At 43.2% G+C, this 21,917-nt stretch overlaps 1 protein-coding gene across 2 annotated transcripts in view; it reads left to right on the top strand.

Moving 5' to 3' along the window:
• Positions 1-1,155: 1,155 nt before the first annotated feature.
• LOC122931118 overlaps positions 1,156-21,917 on the top strand; it is a 77,562-nt gene continuing 56,800 nt past the window's right edge. The window contains exon 1 of one of the 2 annotated variants that reach the window (XM_044285111.1): positions 1,156-1,303. The gene's annotated coding sequence lies outside the window, so the exon portion shown is untranslated. Of the gene's footprint in view, positions 1,304-1,328; positions 1,450-21,917 lie in introns of those variants that run through there. The other variant, XM_044285196.1, reaches the window with a different exon arrangement.

Below are 21,917 nucleotides of genomic sequence, written 5' to 3'. Positions count from 1 at the left end.
CTTTCTCAGGGGTGTGTCCTTTCTGTTGCAGCTCTCACCCTGTCACAGCTCAGAAGGTGTGTCATTTCTCAGGGGAGTGTCCTTTCTTTAGTGCCTGTCCTTTCTGTTGCAGCTCTCACCCTGTCACAGCTCAGAAGGTGTGTCATTTCTCAGGGGAGTGTCCTTTCTTTAGTGCCTGTCCTTTCTGTTGCAGCTCTCGCCCTGTCACTACTCAGGAGGTGTGTCCTTTCTGTTGCAGCTCTCGCCCTGTCACAGCTCAGGAGGTGTGTCCTTTCTCAGGGGTGTGTCCTTTCTGTTGCAGCTCTCGCCCTGTCACAGCTCAGAAGGTGTGTCATTTCTCAGGGGTGTGTCCTTTCTGTTGCAGCTCTCGCCTTGTCACAGCTCAGAAGGTGTGTCCTTTCTCATGGGTGTGTCCTTTCTGTTGCAGCTCTCACCCTGTCACAGCTCAGAAGGTGTGTCATTTCTCAGGGGAGTGTCCTTTATTTAGGGCCTGTCCTTTCTGCTGCAGCTCTCTCCCTGTCACTGCTCACAGGCGATGTCCTTTCTTTAGGGCCTGTCCTTTCTGCTGCAGCTCTCTCCCTGTCACTGCTCACAGGGGATGTCCTTTCACATGTGCTTTCTGATTCAGATCTCTCCCTGTAACTGTCACAGCTTTAAACAGTAGATACAGGTGGTGGCAGTTGAAGGATGAAACTGAGCATGTGTGACCACTCTAGCTTATATTACTGAGGTGGACAGAGAAATAAAAAACCAGCAGGTGGTGCTATACTGATAGTTTTTATCGAATAACTCAGTGAGTATACTACATTTTTATTAGATATAGCTACAAAAGTTGCTGGTTTTAAAGATGCTGAATATTTTTCGTGGGACAACTTCTTTAAAAGAATTGCAGAAAACAGTGAAGCAAACGGAGGGGAAAAAGTCAAGTTTTTCAGTGACAGAACTTCCCCGAGTTTCCTACTGCAGGTGTGCACGAGCCCTTACTCTCACCTGTCCTGTCTCCTGCCACCACAGACGCCCAGCTCCCTGCCAGACCGGCAGTAGTTAAATCTCCCTCGCCCTGCAGGTGAAGAGTTACTCAGTGTAGGTCTAGGAAGTAGAAGAATTTATTTCCATGTCTTGTCACGTGATCCCTTAATTCTCAGTGTCACCAGCTCCCGTCCCTCATTAAGAGAGGTCATGCAAACTGCAGGCTGCTCCAGCAAGTCAGACTCATTTCACATTCAAATCCAGATGACAGGCTGAAAACTATGGAGCCTACACAGAAGAGGACCTCACCACCCCATGCACCAGGAGAGGACAAGTAAGAACCCCCTCTACTTTCTGTAGTACCTGGGCTGTGAGTACTGACACACCTGTTACTGCATGCAAGACCTTACTGGAAGATGTAGCAGAGCTGAACTCGGCATTTAGCTAGTCTGTAACTCGTGTGTTAGACGGAAAACAGAGGTAGGTACTGGATTTTGAGACAAGTTTTTTAGTGGCGTTTCTTGCACTAAAACTTGAGGTTGTGGCAGATTTTACGGTAATAGCGCCGGCTCCAGATTTTAGCTGAAGGTCTATAGAAAATATAAAATTCAGGATTGATAAGTGTTTTTTTGTCTACTGGTGTTTTTCTCTAACTGGTGATGTTTTTTGGCTCGTTGCATGTTGAAATTTTTCGGCATTTTTTACAATTCCTGCTAAAAAAAATGCCACCCACACATCGGTTTTGTAAAAAAAAAACTGCGCTAGAAAAAAATCAAAACATTATATTGACAAAAAAAAAACGCAAGAGGTGTCTACAGTGTTTATTAGTGGTGGAAAAACGTCAGTACAGGAGTATTCCGGGTGAAGTAAGTTGTCCCGTGGATAGGAGATAACTATTAGATCGAGCAGTAGAACCTCCACTGATCTGAGAACTGCCCGACCTCATAACCCAATGGGCACCCCTGAAATGCATGGCGGTGTACAGGGTACCCCTTCTCGAGATCGGTGGGTAGGGGATAACATGCTACAACCGGAATACCCCTTTAAGATAATGCAATAGGTTTACCTGCAGTCCTATGTAAAAGCACAGCTCAACGCTGCTGCACTTGAATATACCATTTTATATACCATTTTATTACTTTTTATGCTATTGTATAGTTATTGTAAATAATAGAAAGGTATAAAATAGTGTCCGTTTTGCGGACCACAAGCCGCGCATCCGCAAAAACCCCATTGACTTCAATTGGTCCGCAATCCAAAGAAATCGTGGACCAGCACCAACCTAGAAGCTCACAGAAGGTCTAAAAAAGACACCGCTGTGTGAATGGACCTTCAGCAGAAATATTATGCGAGGAGTAGAAACTAATAAGAAATGGCGAGATATTTGGCGTCTGCGGTGGACCTGTATCACCACAGAGACGACATATACCGTCATATTAATTGCGGCCACCAGTTGGGGTTCGCTCTGCCGGACGCTCTGCTGAACTGTTCTGAATATTCTGGGTGATACGGTTGTAAATGTCCGTTTTATATTTAGCTGCCTGTTACAGCCAGAAGCAGGAACATAAATCATTGTACAATGTGACTGAAGGCAAACAACAGCAGGTTTTGTAGATAAAAGCCAGTAAAGGTTGGCACGGTAACAATATGGACATTGTGAGTAGAGACGTAGTAGAGCCGAGTTTGCCATTTGCAAGATTTGTGAATTGACGTTTACCTAGTACTGACTCAATACAGTGCCACAACTGTTCTGTGACAAATTCTACTCTGCTACATTTGTGGAGAGGAATTTATACGTCTCACAAATGAATTAGGCCTCTTTCACACGGGCGTCACAGATTTTGTCCGGGTGCATTGCGGCAAACCCGCGCGAGTAGGCACGCAATTTCAGTCAGTTTTGTCTGTGATTGCGTTCCGTTCAGTTTTTTCCGCGTGAGTGCAATGCGTTTTGCACACGTCTGATAAAAACCTGAATGTGGTACCCAGACCCGAACCTGAATGTGGTACCCAGACCCGAACCTGAATGTGGTACCCAGACCCGAACCTGAATGTGGTACCCAGACCCGAACCTGAATGTGGTACCCAGACCCGAACCTGAATGTGGTACCCAGACCCGAACCTGAATGTGGTACCCAGACCCGAACCTGAATGTGGTACCCAGACCCGAACCTGAATGTGGTACCCAGACCCGAACCCGGAGACTTCTTCACTGAAGTTCGGGTTTGGGTTAGGTGTGCTGTTCGTTTTATTATTCTCCCTTATAACATGGTTATAAGGGAAAATAATAGCATTCTTAATACAGAATTCCAACTAAAATGTCCATTGAGGGGTTAAAAAAATAAAATAAACTCACCTCATCCACTTGACCTGCAAAAGGACTTTGGATGACGTCATCGCGCTCACCAGTGACGTCAGCGCAGGTCCTGCTGAACGAAAATAGAAGGACCTGTATTAGGAACGCTATTATTTTCCCTTATAACCGTGTTAGAAGGGAAAATAATACAGTGAATAGACTTTAATGGGGTTCCGGGGTTGCTCATCCCTATCATCTCCTAGCAACCTTGAGTGAAAATCGCACCACATACGCACTTGCTTGCGGATGCTATGCGATTTTCACACAGCCCCATTCATTTCTATGGGGCCTGAATATAGAACATGCTGTGATTTTCACGCAACGCACAAGTGCTGCGTGAAAAACACCGCTCATGTGCACAGCCCCATTGAAGTGAATGGGTCCGGATTCAGTGCGGGTGCAATGCGTTCACGTCAATACTGCGGAATACTCGCCCGTGTGAAAGGGGCCTTAGAAATTAACTTTTTTTCCCCTTGGGCCAGGATTCAACTGAGGTTTTTTTTATGCAGTTTGCGAAGCCAAAGCCAGGAAAGGATCCTAAATGGAGGACACACATACAGGAAAGCCTGCGCCTTCTCCTCTTTATAAATCCATTTCTGGCTTTGGCTTCAAAACTGCAGGAAAAAGTCCTGAACATGGACGCGGCGGTAGAAGTGAGGTGCTTGGTTTTCTTTCACTGAGTTTTGTCAGAAATGAAAAAACAAACAAAAGAAACAAACAAAATGAGGCTGAAATAAACCGGTATGACACTATCAGCCAATAATCGCAAATACTGCCGCCAATTACCGGATGAACGAGCAAACACGCGTTCATCAGTCAATTCAGATTTTTAAGCTTGTTTAAAAATCTGTCTTTCCGGCGGAAGATCGTGCTGTCTAATAGCAATCTGCCGCCGGCAAACCACTAGACAGTATGGGGCCTAGCGATGGCATAGCGAATGCGCCAGGCTGCGGAAGAAATCGCTGCATGTAATAGTAGCAGTCTCCTCCGCTAGTTAGCACGCTATTACCAGGAGGGAACGCGTCCTTCTTGACAATCTTGATGATCTGCCTGTCCAATCCAGGCTTTATTGTGGGTTTAACAGAGCAGGGACCTTCCTAAGGCCTCTTGCACATATACGTATGTATTTTGCGGTCCGCAAAAAACGTATCCACAAAAAATATGGATAATGTCTGTGTGCATTCCATATTTTGCGGAACGGAACAGCTGGCCCCTAATAGAACAGTCATATCCTTGTCCGTAATGCAGACAATAATAGGACAAGTTCTATCTTTTAGCGGAACGGAAATACGGACATAAAGAAACGGAATGCACACGGAGTAACTTTCCTTTTTTTGGCGGACCTATTGAAATGAATGGTTCCGCATACGGTCTGCAAAAAAAACGGAATGACACAAAAAGAAAATACGTGTCTGGTTTGCTGTGGTCTGGTGTGGTCTGGTTTGGAGCTAAAGGGTATGTCCCCACTGGCCAAAACTGGCAGATTTGCTGATACGCAGCACTGACTTTCACTGTCTAGTCTATCCCTTAATTAAAGGGATTCTGCATATGTGTACAAAGAGGGGTGGGCTACTTTCTGTGTATGTAAGATGACTAGAGTGCATTCGGAAAGTCTTCAGCCCTTTTCACTTTCTTTACATTTTATCATTCTGCACTCAATACCCCATAGTGACAAAGTGAAAACAGAATTTCGAAATGTTTGCAAAACATAAGTATTCAGACCCTTTGCTATGACACTTGTAAATTACCTCTGGAGGCCTGCCATTTCTCTTGATCATCTTTAAGATGTTTCTACACCTTGACTTGAGTCCACTTGAGGTAAATTCAGTTGATTGGACACAATTTGAAAAGACACACTCCGTCTATATAACATCTCACAGCTGGCAATGCATATCAGAACAAAAAACAAACTGAGGAGGACAGAACTGCCTGTAGAGATCAGATATTGGATTGTGCGAAGGCACAGATTTGGAGAAGGGTACAAAAAAATTCTGCTGCACTGAATGTTTCCAAGAGCACAGTGGCCTCCATAAGCCTTAAATTGAAGAAGAAGTTTGAAACAACCATGATTCTTCCTAGAGCTGGCCGTTCCAAACTAATTAATTGGGGAAAAGGGCCTTGGTAAAAGACGCGACCAGGAATGCAATTGTCACTCTAGCGGAGCTCGAAAGATCCTGTGTGCCGTTTGGAGAAACTTCCAGAAGGTCAACCATTACTGCAGCACTCCACCAATCTGGGCTTTATGGCAGAGCGGACAGAAAGAGGCCTCTGCTCAGTAAAAGACACATGAACGTTTTCAAAAAAGTGCCTCTCAGATTGTGAGAAAAATGAATTTCTGGTCTAAGCATTATGTTAGGAGTTAACCAGGCACTGCCCATCATCTGCCCAATATCATCCCTACAGTCAAGCATGGTGGTAGCAGGATCATGCTGTAGGAGTGTTTTTCAGAGCCTGGGATAGGGAGACAGCTCAGAGTTGAAGGAAAGCTTAATAGAGCAAAGTACAGCGATATTCTTGATGAGAATCTGATCCAGAGTGCTCTGGACCTAAGTCCTGAGTAAAAGGGTCTGAATGTAAGATTCTATTTTTTTCTTTTCAATAAGTTAGAAGATTTCTATTCTCACGTTCTTATTATAGGGTACTGAGGGCAGAATGATGGGGAAAAACATAGAAACATAGAATGTGTCAGCAGATAGGAACCATTTGGCCCAACTAGTCTGCCCAATATAACATTAACTATTTTTATTTTAGCACAAGGCCGCAAAAAAATGTGAAAAAGTGAAAGGGTCTGAAGACTGTGTATATGAAGACACTGTATATGGCACTAACTAAGAAAAGTCTTTCGTGATATTCTGTGCTGTTTGATATATTTGATAACTGTCCTCAGGGCAAATCTTCTGTGCTGTCCACCTAGAGGTCCTGTCCATAAGATGGCTGCTGAGGGTCATGTGACCAGACACATCACTCAGCCTCCTCCATTTCAATACACTGCCCCTGCCATCTGTACTTGTACTGTTAGGATTAGGTTTAGTGCAGGTGCCGTGTGTCTGAATGGAGGAGGTTGAGTGATGTATTTAGTGTGTGAGTGGGAGATTTATCAAAATTGGTGTAAAGTAGGGCTGGCTTAGCAGCCCACAGCAACCAATCAGATTCCATATTTCATTTTTCAGAGCTCTATTGGAAAATGAAAGATGGAATCTTATTGGTTGCTACGGGCTAACTAAGCCAGTTCTACTTTACACCAATTTTTATAAATCTACCCTCGTATGTTCAGTTGGCAAGGTATGAAGAGATCAAGGAAAGGACCATGACTCTGATGTGGAGGGATGAGAGAGCTTCTAACAGGAGCAAATGGTCGATCAGAGGTGCAGGGACAGTTTAGGGTGGACATGTTGTTTTGAGACAGTGTGATAGAGTGAAGGAAGAACAAAGAGGATAGGTGAAGGGATGGCTGCTTAAGGAAGGGTGCGATGGTTGCATTTTTAAAAGATGAAAGGAAAACGCCATTTCTGTGGGCACCTCTATGGGAGCAGTAGTAGGGCTCCACACGGAACTGAGCTGTAACATACATTGAAAATCCCGCCCAAGGGAACATCCAACTTCACCCGGAAATGCCCGTTAATGGATAGAGTTATCGCTGGCCTTACCCATTTTTGGCCCAGGACAGCCTGAATTTGCTTGGACTGTCTCTGAAAACCAGGGACAGTCCCTGCAAATTTGTGACAGTTGGCAACGATGCTGTAATGCAACAGTGTCCATGACCCTGCTGCTAGAAATGACAATTAGGGGTGAGCAAACCGAGCTTTGCTGATTCATTCCTAAATCGTTTTAATGCTGTACAGACCTGTTTCCGTACAGCATTAAAATGTATGTGCTGCGAGGAGGTAAAATTAATTAAAAGTCTAACTTCAGCAAGTGGCATTTATCATGTAGAGAAAGTTAATACAAGGCACTAATGTATTGTGATTGTCCATATTGCTTCCTTTGGTGGCTGTCTTGCACAATATACCAAAAAGCATCGGCCTATGTGCACAGTCCCAGCAAACAGAGAGGCTGACGCTTTTTCCTATAGTGTGCAAGCACGACCACTGCTGATGGATTGTAGGGTGGTCATAACCATGGAAACAAGCAGTGTATAATGTAATAGAAAAATGAATCCAGCCAGCAAAGGAAGCAATATGGACAATCACAATACATTAGTAAGTGCCTGGTATTAACTTTATCTACATGATAAATACCATTTGCTGAAGTGAGACAACCCCTTTAACATGGTTACATAGTTAATACGGTTGAAAAAAGACATAAGTCCATCAACTTCAACCAAGGGATAGGTGGGGATGCAAATCCCAGAAAGAATTGAGACTCAGATACACGTTTTCATAAGCATTAATGTTGTTTACTTTTAACAATTCATCTAACCCAGGCATGCTCAACCTGCGGCCCTCCAGGTGTTGCAAAACTACAACTCCCATCATTCCCTGACAGCCTACAGCTATCATCCTACAGAAGGGCATTGTGGGAGTTGTAGTTTTACAACAGCTTGAGGGCCGCGGATTAAGCATCCCTTATCTAAACCCTCTTTAAAACTGTCCACTGTTTCTGCTGTGACCACGTCCTGAGGAAGTCTATTCCACAGCTTCACAGTTCTCACAGTAAAGAAGCTTTGACACTTCTGGAGACTGAACTTTTTCCTCTCCAATCGGAGGCAGCGCCCCCTTGTCTTTTGAGGGCATTTTACAACAGTTTTTCACCATATTTTTTGTATGGCCCATTTATATAGGTTAATCATGTCCCCCCCTTAGACGTCTTTTCTTAAGACAAAATAAATTCAATTCTTTTAATCTTTCTTCATAACTAGGACCCTCCAGGCCCCTTATCAGTTTAGTCGCTCTCCTCTGTACATTCTTCCAGCTGCAGAGCATCCTTTCTATGTTCTAGTGCCCAGAACTGGACTGCATATTCCAGATGAGGCCGCACCAACGCTTTGTAAAGTGGTAGTATTACATCCCTGCCCCGCAAGTCCATGCCTCGTTTAATGCATGGCAATATCCTGGTGGCCTTAGAAGCAGCTGATTGACATTGTATGCTGTAATTTAATCTACCATCCACAAGGACACCCAAATCCTTCTCTATAAGTGACTCTCCCAGTGCTACATCACCTAGGACATATGAAGCACAGAGATTATTACTACCAAGATGCATAACTTTACATTTGTCCACATTGAACCTTATTTGCCAAGTTGATGCCCAATCATTTAGAGTGTTCAAGTCAGCTTGTAGTATATGGACATCTTCCATAGACTGTACAGTACTACACAGCTTAGTGTCATCTGCAAAAATAGAAATGGTGCTGTTAATCCTGTCCTCAATATCATTAATAAATAAATTAAATAATAAAGGGTCCAGCAATGAACCTTGGGGTACACCACTTATAACTCAAAAGCCTTTGCAAAATCCAGAAACACTACCTCCACAGCCGCCCCTCTGTCCAGGCTACTACTCACCTCCTCAAAAAAACTAATCAGGTTCGTCTGACAACTTCTGTCCTTGGTAAACCCATGTTGGTTATCACTTATAATATTATTTACAGTCACATACTCCTGTATATAGTCCCTTAAGAGTCCTTCAAACATTTTTCCCACTAACTAACCGGTCTATAACTGACTGGTCTATAATCACCCGTGAAGGACCTTGACCTTTTTTTGAATATGGGCACCACATTTACCTTGCGCCAATCACTTGGCACTGTACCAGTCCCTAGAGAATCTTTAAAAATTATAAACAGGGGCACAGCAATGACTGAACCCAGCTCTTTAAGCACTCTTGGGTGTAATCCATCTGGACCTGGAGTTTTGTTCACATTTACCCTATTTAACTTCTCTTGGACCATATCTACAGTTAGCCAATTGAGTATATCACTGGATGTACTAACAGCCCCAGCACCACAGATATCAGCTCCTTTCTCTTCTGTATATACAGAGCTAAAAAAAAAACATTTAGTAACTCTTCCTTGTTTTGCTCTCTTTTGCTACCTGCTGTTAGTTTTGTATTTTTGCTAATTTTATCCCTTTTTTACAGATTTTTTTAAGCCCTCTGTAATCTTCAAACGCACCAGCTGACCCCTCATATTTGTATTTTTTAAATGCCCTTTTTTTGTCTTTTATTGCCCTTTTTACAGTAGCTGTAAGCCATGGGGGGTTTAATCTTAGCCATTTATGCTTGTTACCTAAAGGAATAAAAAAAAAAGCGCAATTACTCAATGTGGATTTGAAGCTCTCCCATTTATACTCAGTATTATTATCTGACAGTAGCTGCTCCCAGTCTATGCCCTGAACTGCTGATCTCAACCCAGGGAAATTAGCCTTTTAGAAATTTAGTGTCTTTGCTCTGCCTGACAGAGTTTGCTTCTTATAGTTTAGGGGAAATATACTGTATTTTTCGCTTTATAAAACGCACGTGATGATAAGACGCACCCCAGCTTTTAGAGTAGGAAAATAATAAAAAATATTTTTTAGCAGACCTCATATCAGCCCACTCAAAACCCCATGAGACCTCATATCAGCCCACTCAGAGCCTTATCAGACCTCAGATTAGCCCATAATACCGTTATCAGACCTCAGATTAGCCCATCAGACCCTTATCAGACCTCAGATTAGCTCATCAGAACCCAGATTAGCCCATCAGTACCCCCATTAAGACCTCAGATCAGCCCATCAGAATACCCAGACCTCAGATCAGCCCATCAGACTCCCATCTTCCGGCCTGTGATACACATGACTGCGTGCAGCGTAAGGTCATAGTGCGCGCACTACGTCCTGACGCTGTACGGGGTCAGGACAGTGCAGCACAGGCCGGGAAGATGGGAGTGCGACAGCTGAAGAGGAGCTGCGGAGCAGACCAGGCAGGGTAAGTATTACCTGTGCTTGCGGCGCTTCACTCCCCACTCCTAATACATACTAGTGAGCGCTTCCATAATGGAAGCGCTCACTAGTATTAATTTTATAAGACGCACAGACATTTCCCCCTCACTTTTTTGGGGGAAAATTGCGTCTTATAAAACGAAAAATACCTGTGATTATATTGTGGTCACTATTACCTAGTGTTTCTTGAACAGCAACATTTCCAACAAGCTCTGCATCAAAGTTTAAGTTCAAAGTCATGTGAGGAATCTGAAGTCGGCTTCAATACCAAGTTACCAGCCGGTAGGGAAGCCAACTTCAGATTCTTGTTTTAAAATGGTTTTTAAAGTTGTAGAATCAAAGCCTGAAGTTGTTCATTGAAGTCTGGCACGACATCAGACTTAACTAATTTTTCCTCGCACCATCAAATACATTTTAATGCTTTACAGAGACAGGTCTCCGTACAACATTAAAACGAAGTTTAGGAAGAAATCGACTTCTGATCTTGGATCCGAAGCTCGATTCGCTCACCCCCGATTGAGGGTGTAATCGACCTTGTCCCAGGATGCTTTCCTAGAGTTCTCTGCGAATGACTGCATTAAACATGGAAAGGTGAAGTAGAACCTAATATTTCATTAAAAAAAAAAAAGATGCGACAGAACTGCACTGTGAGAACACAGCCCGCCTCTCCTGATAGCCTATGTACGTATACGCATTATGCTAGCAGCCATTTCATAATTTGCATTTTTTTTTACTTTAGACTTTATATGTGCGGCTTCTTTAAGATTGTGAATTTGATATTTAGTAATACGTATTATAATATAGATTTTGAAAAGGTAATTTGGTCCTTGTCACAAAATCCAACCTGAAAGTTCTCACCTGTCACAAGCTCGGCTCCATGGATTCTGCTAGATTTGTTGTCTAGGAGGTATGGAAATGGGTGCTGACAGCAGAGCGGAGAATGTGGAGCCGCAGGTGGCAAAACGCGGGTGTCCTCCTCTTAGAACTTCAAAAATCCATCTCATAATCCTGGTTATTTCAACATTGCAGCTTCTACAGTTGCCTATAATATCATTTACACATAGGTGGTAGATTTTTCTGAAGGCATATACATAACCAATTGGCTGACAACAGGGAACTATAGCTTGTGTTCATCTGTATTGTTTTTACCTAAATAGGTATAAGTCTGAACTGATGATTTTTCATTATACTATTAATATATCTTGACATCAGTCTGAGCGTTTCTGAAAAAGGCTCCAAATCCTTTACATACAAATGGGCTTAAATTATAAACTTTCAGATCACCATAAGGGGGAGCTTTTGTGATTGCTGTATATGGTGTACTCCATAATAAAGCAATGTGCTCCCCCTAGTGGTGGCAGTCACAGCTCTGAGGGCTATAAAGAATATATATGAAAGTTTTTTTTTTAGGCTTAGACTTTTCCACCGATGACCTTTCCTCTGGATAGGTCATCAGTATCTGATTGGTGGAGCTGTTTGGGAAGGCATAGGCACTCGCACTCCTTCTCACAGCTTAGCCTAGGCCAGGTGCCGTCACGGTCATCGGTCATGTGGCCCTGGCGCAGCTCGGCCCCATTGAAGTGAATGGGGTCGAGCTGCGATACCAAGCACAGCCACTATCAAATGGATGGCGCTGTGCTTGGTGAGAAGAAAAAAGGCCATGGAGCAACTGCGAGCACCAATTCCTTCTCAGACCCCAACCGATCAGATACTGATGACCTATTCAGAAGATAGGTCATCAGTAGAAAATATCTCAGAATACCACTTTAAGACATTATAATCAAGACAGAATGTTGGACTCAAAATTGATTGAGGTCATGGAGATTTGTTTCTATATATGTTTCTGATTACTGCAATGACGTCCACACTTTCTCCTAATCTCCTAATGACGGTCATTTGTATTCAGCCCTGGTTTCCCATTACTTACCTTATATCTGATCTAGACATGAAATGTTAGGACAATTCCACATGATGGTCTTCAGTCTGGGAAACATGCTCCTTGTGAGAGCAGTATTTCCCGGGCAGAACACTGCTCCTGTGACACGAGGGCATGGCATTATATCGTTTTATATTGCTGTCAATACCAGTCCAGATCTACTGAATTACCCTCACGGCATTATGCGAGTACGGTTCAGTCAGGGCCGGTTTTAGACAAAGTGTGTCCCTGGGCAAAATGCTAAGTGGGGAAATGAAATATGTCGCCTGCCTGCGCAGATTGCAGATAAGCATGGTTTTCCACGCAGATTCTCGTGCGGAGAAACTGCAGCGTAATACAATACCAGCAAGGTGTAAAAGATTAGACAAATCTCAGGTACATTTTGCTTCTTTGTTCCTTTCGCAAAGTGACTTGCCATGTGGATTTAGAAATCCGCAGAATGTCATGTATATACAGTAATGATCAAATAATACTATACAGGACCAAATGTTACTACTATAAATTGATTAAATATAAATTAATTGGTTGTGTAGTTGATAAGATTGAAAAAGAAGGTTTATCTAGTCCAACGTCCAACACTAAAAATGAACAAAACAAACTGTACAAAGGCCAGTATTACCAGTAATACCACTATATGGGGCATCATAACCACTACCACTACTGAATAGTATAAGCAAGGGGGTGCAGGTGATCAACACTCTTTAATGCTCTGACTCCTCTGGGTTCAAACACAACCACAATAGGATGGAATAGATTTTTATTTATTGGTAAAATGGTAACAAAATAAAAAAATTAAAAATCTATTCCATCCTATTGTGGTCGTGTTTGCACCCAGAGGTGTCAGAACATTGCACAGTGTCGACCGTTTGCACCCCCTTGCTTATACTATTCACTTTCCTCCGGAGGGTTGGCTACCCCTTGTGTTGAGGACCTAACGACACTGGCAGCACCGACCAATGGCACCTACAGTACATACCTTTCACTACCGTTGTGCCTATGACTGCACAACACCTAAAGATGAACATAATCATCTAGTTTGTATCCTAAATTATCATAGATATCACCCTATAAGTGCCTTTCCCCCTTTTTATTTTGCCACAGTTTGCATTACCACTAGTAACTGAATAATATTACCGTAGTCTTACTGAATAAAAAATCACTACACAAAGACCAATGTTACCACCATACAGTGACTATAAAGTGTAGATACTAGTTCTACAGAGGAGCTCAGAAGAACAACATGTGATCTGGGGATTCAATATTGATGGTCTATCTTTAGGATAGGTCATCAATATCAGACCGGCTGGCGTCCATCTTCCAGGACCCCTGCCGATCAACTGTTGGGGCGGCCAGTGATGTCACTGTATATCAGTCACAAGGCCTAGTTGCAGTTCAGTCCCATTCAAGTGAAAGGAGATGAGCTGCAATACGAAGCACCGCTGCTGTCTAATGTCTGGCACGGTACTTGGTCAGCTATATAGAGACTGCAGTGCTCTCCGGAACTCTGGTGAGCGCCGTGGCCTCTTCAAACATCTGATCAGCGGGGGTGTCGGTAGTCGGATCCCCGCTGATCTGATATTGATGACCTATGCTGAGGATAGACCATCCATATCAAATTTCCGGGTAAACCTTTTAAGTGAAAAAACAAGAAGCAGGTTGGAAAGACAAACATATATAGTGTGACTCTCTTTTAAAAACACTATATATGTTTCCTAGTGACCTGCCAATTTTGGAAATCAGGGTATTGAGACCCCTCTTAAACAAGGAGGCAGAAATGCTCAGCCTTGTACTGTCCCTCCTCACTAACAAAGACTGGATCACAGACTTTCTATAAGACCTCATGCACATGACAGTATCTATGGTCTGCATGCATTCCACATTTTTTGCGGTTCGGATGCGGAACCATTTATTTCAAAGGGGCCACAAAAGATGCGGACAGCACATTATGTACTGTCCGCATCCGTACATCCGTTCCGTGGCCTCACATAAAAATAGAGCATGTTCTTTTCTCTAGACTGGAAAAAGAAAGATGGCATGCTCATGGCCAAGATCTGTGTTCTGCGGACGGCTATACAGATTGGTCGTGTGCATGAGGCCTTACTGAGTCTTCAGCTAGCGAGGAGGGACAACACCTGACCGAGCACTTAAAAAAGTGAACAAAGAGGCAGAAGTGTGTGTCTATACACTGTGTATATATATATACACACATTTTGACACATTTTCATATATATATATATTGTGGGGATTTGCTCTGGTAGACAGGCTTGCAGACACAGTACAGAGGCAATGACAACATCTTTAACTTAAACAGTGCAGTGTTTTATTCACACATAAGGCAGTATCAAGGAAAAACAGTCACCTTGAGTCTGGTGTTTGTTCACACCAGGCTGCAGCACATAAGTCCTTGGGTGCAGCAGAAGTCCACGTGCTTTTTCCTAAACAATATAGCAGGCCTTAGTCCCGGCCCAAACTCTCAGGCCCCAGCACAGAGACTGGCAAAGCTCCAGTATCAGATGGAGGATAGTCCACACAGCTGAGACTGCTGGCTGGGTTTTTATCCCAAACCAAAACTCTGGCCTGGAATGTGGGGAACAGCCACCCACCCTGCACTTTGGCTGCTCCCAGTAAGAGCCGGCCTGGATCGGCTTTACAGCAACACTAAATAATCAATAGTGTCAGTCAGCACTAGCTGCCACTGACACTTAAAATTACCAATGACGGCCCCTTGCGCTTTCCTACAATACACACACTCATACATAAGGATATACATACAGTGTGTGTGTGTATGTATATATATAGACACAGACATAACTACATAAAAGCACACCAAAAACCTCATTTACGAAGGTATGGCCATACTGTAATTACGGTAAATTCACTTTACATACATTACTTTTTATGGAGCATAGCTGGGTGAACTGGAGGGAGAGTTAGCTGGCAGGATGGAGAGTGGATGAAAACCTCCTCCCCCACCCCTCTCTGTCCCGACGCTGCTCTTCATCACTAAGGCTACTTTCACACTAGCGTTTTTACTGGATCTGGCAGGGTTCAGCAAAAACGCTTTGTTACTGATAATACAACCATCTTGTATTATCTTTAACACAGCAAAGAAGGATCCGTCATGAACTCCATTGAAAGTCAATAGAGGACAGATCCGTTTTCTATTGTGGCAGATTGTGGCAGAGAAAACTGATCCGTCCTCATTGACTTGCATTGGGGGTCATGCCGTCTTGCTCCGCATCCCAGGACGGAAAGCAAACTACAACATGCTGCGGTTTGCTCTCCAGTATGGGAACACAACTAAACGGAACGGAATGTAATTTGGAGCACTCCGTTCTGTTCAGTTACGTTTTGTCCCCATTGACAATGAATGGGGACAAACCTGAAGCTTTTTTTTTAGGGTATTGAGCCCCTATGATGGATCTCAATACCGGAAAACTAAAACGCTACTGTAAAAGTAGCCTAATAAGGGGCTGAGGTATCTGTGTGTGTGCCGGGGGAGGTGTATGACGGGAGCACAGGCTGTAAATCAGCTGCTAGCAGAGGGAAGGAGTCAGCTGCTGTCCGCCTAGTGCAGACTGATTCCAGTTCACCTCTGCTCCCAACTCCAGAGCCTCATAGCATTGTTTTCTGTAAAGATAGGAGGCAGACCACCTGAAGGGGGGCCCTTTGGTGATGGGGACCCAGGGCAATTGCCCAGTTTGCCCCCCCTAACGCCGGCCCTGAGTTCAATAAAGCCGAGGTCAGGCAGGAACCCCCCGCCAAGCAATTGTATAAGTCTAGCTTCATCTCTGGAAGCTTGTGCCAGAACTACAGAGCACCATCAACATTGTACTAGAGGGAGGCCATTACTACAGCACTGCTCCCATTGGTGGAGCTACACCCCGACAGCTGATGGTGGGTGTGCAGGGTGTCAGACCCCCACCAATCAGCTAGTGGTTGTCTATGCAGAGGATTAGCCATCACTTAGAAAAGGATAACATTTCTTTAAAAGGGTTCTCTGAGCTTTTAGTATTGATGACCAATCCTCAGGATAGGTCATCAATATCAGATTGGGGTGGTGCGATACCTGGCACCCCTGCCGATCATCTGCTAGAGGAGATGGCGCATGCAGTGTGCACGTGCCGTCTCCCGTCTGTCTTCCTGCTCGCTGCTGCTTTGCCATAGACATAGCAGCAGTGAGCAGGAAGAGAGACAGGAGATGGCACGTGCACACTGTGTGCGCCTTCCCTTCATACAGCTGATCGGGCCGGGTGTCGGACCCCCATTGATCTGATATAGGTCATCAATATTAAAAGCCCGGAGAACCCCTTTGATACATTTAACAAAAATTCTATCTCTGTGGAGACTACACACATTTTCACAAATAAAGTCACAATGTTGTCATACATCATAATTTGAGATTTTTTTGACATATTCAACATCAAAAACTGGTGTAACCTGGTAATGTCTACAATTCTAAAACAGGTATACCAGCATTTTCTCAGCAGTTATCACCTCCTTAGGCCTCATGCACACGTGCTTCCGTGGTGTTTCTGCACCGCAAAAAAAAATGAACATGTTCTATGTTTTTTGCTGTGCGGACAGATCACGGACCCATTCAACTTGAATGACCATGTGCATGAGGCCTTGCAAAATATGCTTGAAGAAGTCTGACCTCTTGTAAAGTTAATTGACCTGGGAGTTATAATGATCCTTTCTGTACATTTAATGCATCTTAGTGGACTTGTTATGGCACCGCTATGATAATCAGAATGACCAAATAAAATTCAGGAAATACTATTGTCTGTCAGGGCAGTGTTATATTTAATGTGGGTTGATAAACCACACATCTCAGGGTTCATTCATATCTCCGTTCTGTAGTGTTCCTCCAGTCGTCTCTTCCAGCAAAGGAACAGACTACCGGAGTTACTGTATCAGCATAGCCGGGCACCTCCGGATTCCCACTAAAAAGGGATCCAGCTTGTTTCTGGAATAAATGCCAGACTTCTGCCAGGGAAATAGTGCTGCAGGCATCAGTTCGTCAGGTCTACACAATAATCTTATTTCTAAGCAATGCATAAGTCACACCCTATTGACATAAACCTTGCACTGGCCGTCATAGGACGCATTTAATAAGACCAGTATTTCATATGATATTGATAATTTTGTTGCATCTTGGGAGGCCCATGCTCTAGACATGAGATTTGTATCAGGTAGCGTAGATGTCTGGTGTGTCACCAGGTTTGTGCCGCATAGGGTGGTAAATTTGTCGTGCTGTGTAGGCCCCATCCCCTCTTGCATCTTTCCTGAAAAGTGGCTAGTGTGGTGTAAATGGTCAAAACATTTTCTTAATTGGGGTTTACTGCATGTTGGCCACAACATTTCTGGTACTGAAGATTGATAACTTTCCCCCTTAGAACATGTGAGTAGACTTGGCAAGGGCAGAATCAACTCTCAAAGGAGCTATACACATTAGGTAAAGGTAGCGAATATGCTATGGGCCCTGGAAAAGAAGACGCACAGCCCAGGTTGGTCTCATCACTTTTCCTCTCTTGGGAACTGTGTTGTTCGAAAACAATGGGACGTGGAAGGTTTGGGGAGAAGACAACAAACAATAGGCACTTCTGATTAAAAAACAGCACCATAATGTAGAGGCCATTTTAACCTTTGCTAGTGGGTCCTCTCATTGTTATGTACACCACTACACACCACCTATCTACCCCAATGTCCAATAAACATGCACCTTAAACTTGACCTAGTATGCAAGCCTTTCAGTAGGGAGAGAGGGATAACCCACTGCCAGATAACTCTGGTGCTGGATAATCTCCCATGGGTACAAAATCCAACATGCCGATCCTTTTTACCCCAGTAGGTAACTCTGTCAGACTGCCCTTATTGGGTTCTGCTGACTTTCATCTAATGTGAACACTGAACCTACAGATCCTTAAAGGGCTTTAGTGGGAGTAGAACATTGATGACCTATACATTGGATAGGTCATTAATATCTGATCAATGGGGTTCCAACAGCAGACACTACCAACTGAGCAGCTGTTTGTGGAGGCACAGCATACAAAGCACAGCTCCGTACATTGTATGCGCTTAGTATTGCAGCCCACGTCAATTCACTTGAATGGGACTGACCCGCATCTAGGCCATGTGAGTTATGAACATGATGTCACTGTCCTAGGAAGAGGCCGTGGCCCTCACCGGAGGGATGTGGCCTCTTTAAACAGCTATCCACCAGCAATCAGCTATTAATGAACTGTCCTGAGGATACTGTAGGTCAGTGATGGTTAACCCTCCATCTATCCGGCTGTGGTAAAACTACGACCTCCAGCATGCTCAATTCATTTCTTTCTTTGGATTTCTGAGAACAGCCAAGCAAGAATACATCTTGGTAGTCCTAGTTTTACTACAGATGGAGGTTAGCCACCACAGCTGTAGGTCATTAATATTCTACTCCTGGAAAACCCCTTTAAGGGACTGTAGGCATAATATACACATTAAATGAAAGTCAGCAGAACCCAATAAGAGCAGGCTGATAGTTCTAGATCCTGGGGGGGGGGGGGGATTGGCATGTTGGATTTTTGGAGATTATCCAACACCAGAGTCATCTGGCAGAGGGTTACTCCCATCTCCCCACTGAAAAGCATGCATGCTGGGCCAAGCTGAAGGTGCATGTCCTAAGAATAGGTCATCGATATTAAACTCTCGGAAAACCCCTTTAACTCTAACCCCACAGCTTTCCCTATTAACACTAAGGATCTGTTCACACTGGTATCACGGCTTCTATGATGGATAGGATGGGTTCATTATTATCCATCAAGATCCCTTTTGATCTGTCAATATTCCATATACAGTGGTTATTTCCACATGCTATTATTTTAGGTGGGAACCTGCTGCCGCCTTGTGATCTACGATCCTCATGCTCGCTGTCTTTTATTGTAATTTTTTTAAATGATTTTAATTGACCGCTAAGCAAGCTCTAATAAAAGGCGTTTTCATGTGGCTTTTAACAAGGATGAATAGCTAATAATTAAAGCTATGTGTCTTGTGATGACATCATAGTGCACAACATTTTACAGCCTATTATTATATAACATAACACATCAAATCTTCTGATTATGTCATAATTAACAGGAGAAAACCATGATGAAATCATCTGGATGTGATCTCAGACCATGGATTTCCTGGGTGAAAAGGCTCTATATGGGGCTACTGCAAAGAGATTTCTGTTGCTGAAAATCTATGTCCTTCAGTTGCTTACTGCGTTCCTTAGGCCGTGTTCACATCACTATTTAGTTTTCCGTTAATCTGATCCATCAGAAGAACAGAAAACAAAAAAAAACACAAATTTGATATTTAAAATTTCCATTATGCTCAGTTATACAAATTTTACATCTCTTTTAGCCATTCCCGTCTGAGATCCATTATTTTAGTGTGGGTTTGCATCACTTTTTATGCTTCCGTTTTAGGCTACTTTCACACTAGCGTTCGGCTGTCCGCTCGTGAGCTCCGTTTGAAGGGGCTCACGAGCGGACCCGAACGCTTCCGTCCAGCCCTGATGCAGTCTGAATGGATGCGGATCCGCTCAGACTGCATCAGTCTGGCGGCGTTCAGCCTCCGCTCCGCTCGCCTCCGCACGGACAGGCGGACAGCTGAACGCTGCTTGCAGCGTTCGGGTGTCCGCCTGGCCGTGCGGAGGCGTGCGCATCCGTCCAGACTTACAATGTAAGTCAATGGGGACGGATCCGTTTGAAGATGCCACAATATGGCTCAATCTTCAAGCGGATCCGTCCCCCATTGACTTTACATTGAAAGTCTGAACGGATCCGTCCGAGGCTATTTTCACACTTAGCTTTTATATGCCAAAATAATGCAGACGGATCCGTTCTGAACGGAGCCTCCGTCTGCATTATTATGATCGGATCCGTTCAGAACGGATCCGATCGAATGCTAGTGTGAAAGTAGCCTGACATATACGTTAGGAAAAAAGGATACAAAAACAGTCTGGTAAAAAAAGTTTTATATTTTATTGTTTGTTTTTTTACAATGGAACTGTATGGTGAACGGATGCCACTGTATGGCATCAGTCTGAGGCATCTATTTAACGTATATATTTTTTGCATACGTTAAAGTGTTAAACGGATGGGAAAAACGGGATGTGAACCCAGCCTTAGACAGAAAAAAGGCCTCCACAAAATATTTTTTTTCCGTCTAAAATAATAACTCTCAGACTGAAATGGCTAAAACAGATGTAAAATGTGCATAACTGAGCATAAGGCTACATGAACACGACTGTATGTGTTTTGCGATCTGCAAAAAATAAAAAACGCATGACATCCGTATGCCATCCTTTTTTTTTTTTTTTTTTTTGCAGATCCATTTTAACAATGCCTAAAACGGACAAGAATAGGACATGTTCTATTTTTCTTGCGGGGCTACGGAACGGACATACTGATACGGACAGTATGAATAAATGGGTCCGCATCCTATTCGCAAAAGAAAACGGAACGGACACGGAAATAAACAACGTTCATGTGCATGTAGCCTAATGGATGCATAAAATACCTTTTTTTGTGTTTATATTCTGTACTTTTGGCGAATCAGATGAACGGAAAACGAAACGTTGATGTGTACCCAGCCTTACGTGTATAGTGTTTTTTGCTGCTTGGTTTGTACATTGTAGCAATTGGTGGCAGATTTTATCCAAACATATATTTTATTGTCACACATATGTCCCAGGCTCAGCCTCCTTTTACCTTTTACTCTGAGGCCCTAGTTAACAATCGCCAAATGGCAACTATTTGTCCAGGATGGGCTAAAATAACAGAAATAATCCATATTGTGACCTAATGTCATATAAGGAACTTACATACGTCTATTCTGTAATTTTCAGTCGCCCTCATTGCTGTTGTTTGTACATTGCTGTTGATGTATCTTTAAGTAATGACTGGACTTTCCCTTTAAATGACTAGTAAGTCACATGTAACATAGTAACGTCATTTAGAATGAGCTACAATCATGTTTTCCATTTGAAGAAACATCTTAGTTATCACATTTCAAGGTATTTCTGCTTCTATACCCAGCCTTCATATAATCTAGTAATCCGCTTCCTTCTGGATGCTGTAAGAGTGACACAATCATTTATACCAGGAAACTAATGCTTAAACAGGCAGTGTACCTTCAATTAACTTTGCATAAATCAATAGTATCAGCAAATACCTGTATATAAAAAAAAACTGTAATATAGCTTATCAGAGAAAAATTCCTCTTTCTCTGTTCCTACCCCTGCCTCCTGAACTCCCAAATTCACAGCTATTATCCATCTGGAGAGAGGAGATTGACTGAGGGATCAGGTTACATGCTGCCAATAGAAGTCTATGGAGAGGAGAAGAGGGAGTTTCTGGGGAAAGACAGAGGCTCAGACACAATGGGCCAGATTTATCATGACTCTGACAGCTCACTCCACTTTCACATATGGCTAAAGTCAGTTTTAGCCAAGTCAGATTTATGATCGCCCCTTTAAGACTGTAATAAATGTGGTTTGATAGTAGCAGTTTATCTGTCAGTAAGCAGCTTTACAAAAGTCGCACATCTTTGCGAAAAACTCGCACGTTTTTATGAAAAAGTCGCATGTTCTATTAAAAAGTCTCATAAGATAAGCATGGTCCTCACTGGAGTGAAATTGCAACTTTTTTGCGACTTTTCTGCGACTTTTTAAATAGTCCCAATAGTAAATCTGTCTAGAGATTCA

Source organism: Bufo gargarizans, chromosome 1 (assembly GCF_014858855.1).
Source record: "Bufo gargarizans isolate SCDJY-AF-19 chromosome 1, ASM1485885v1, whole genome shotgun sequence".
Taxonomy (NCBI): domain Eukaryota; kingdom Metazoa; phylum Chordata; class Amphibia; order Anura; family Bufonidae; genus Bufo; species Bufo gargarizans.
The sequence above is the reverse complement of the archived record's forward strand: the minus strand, read 5'-3'. Positions and strand labels throughout refer to the sequence as shown.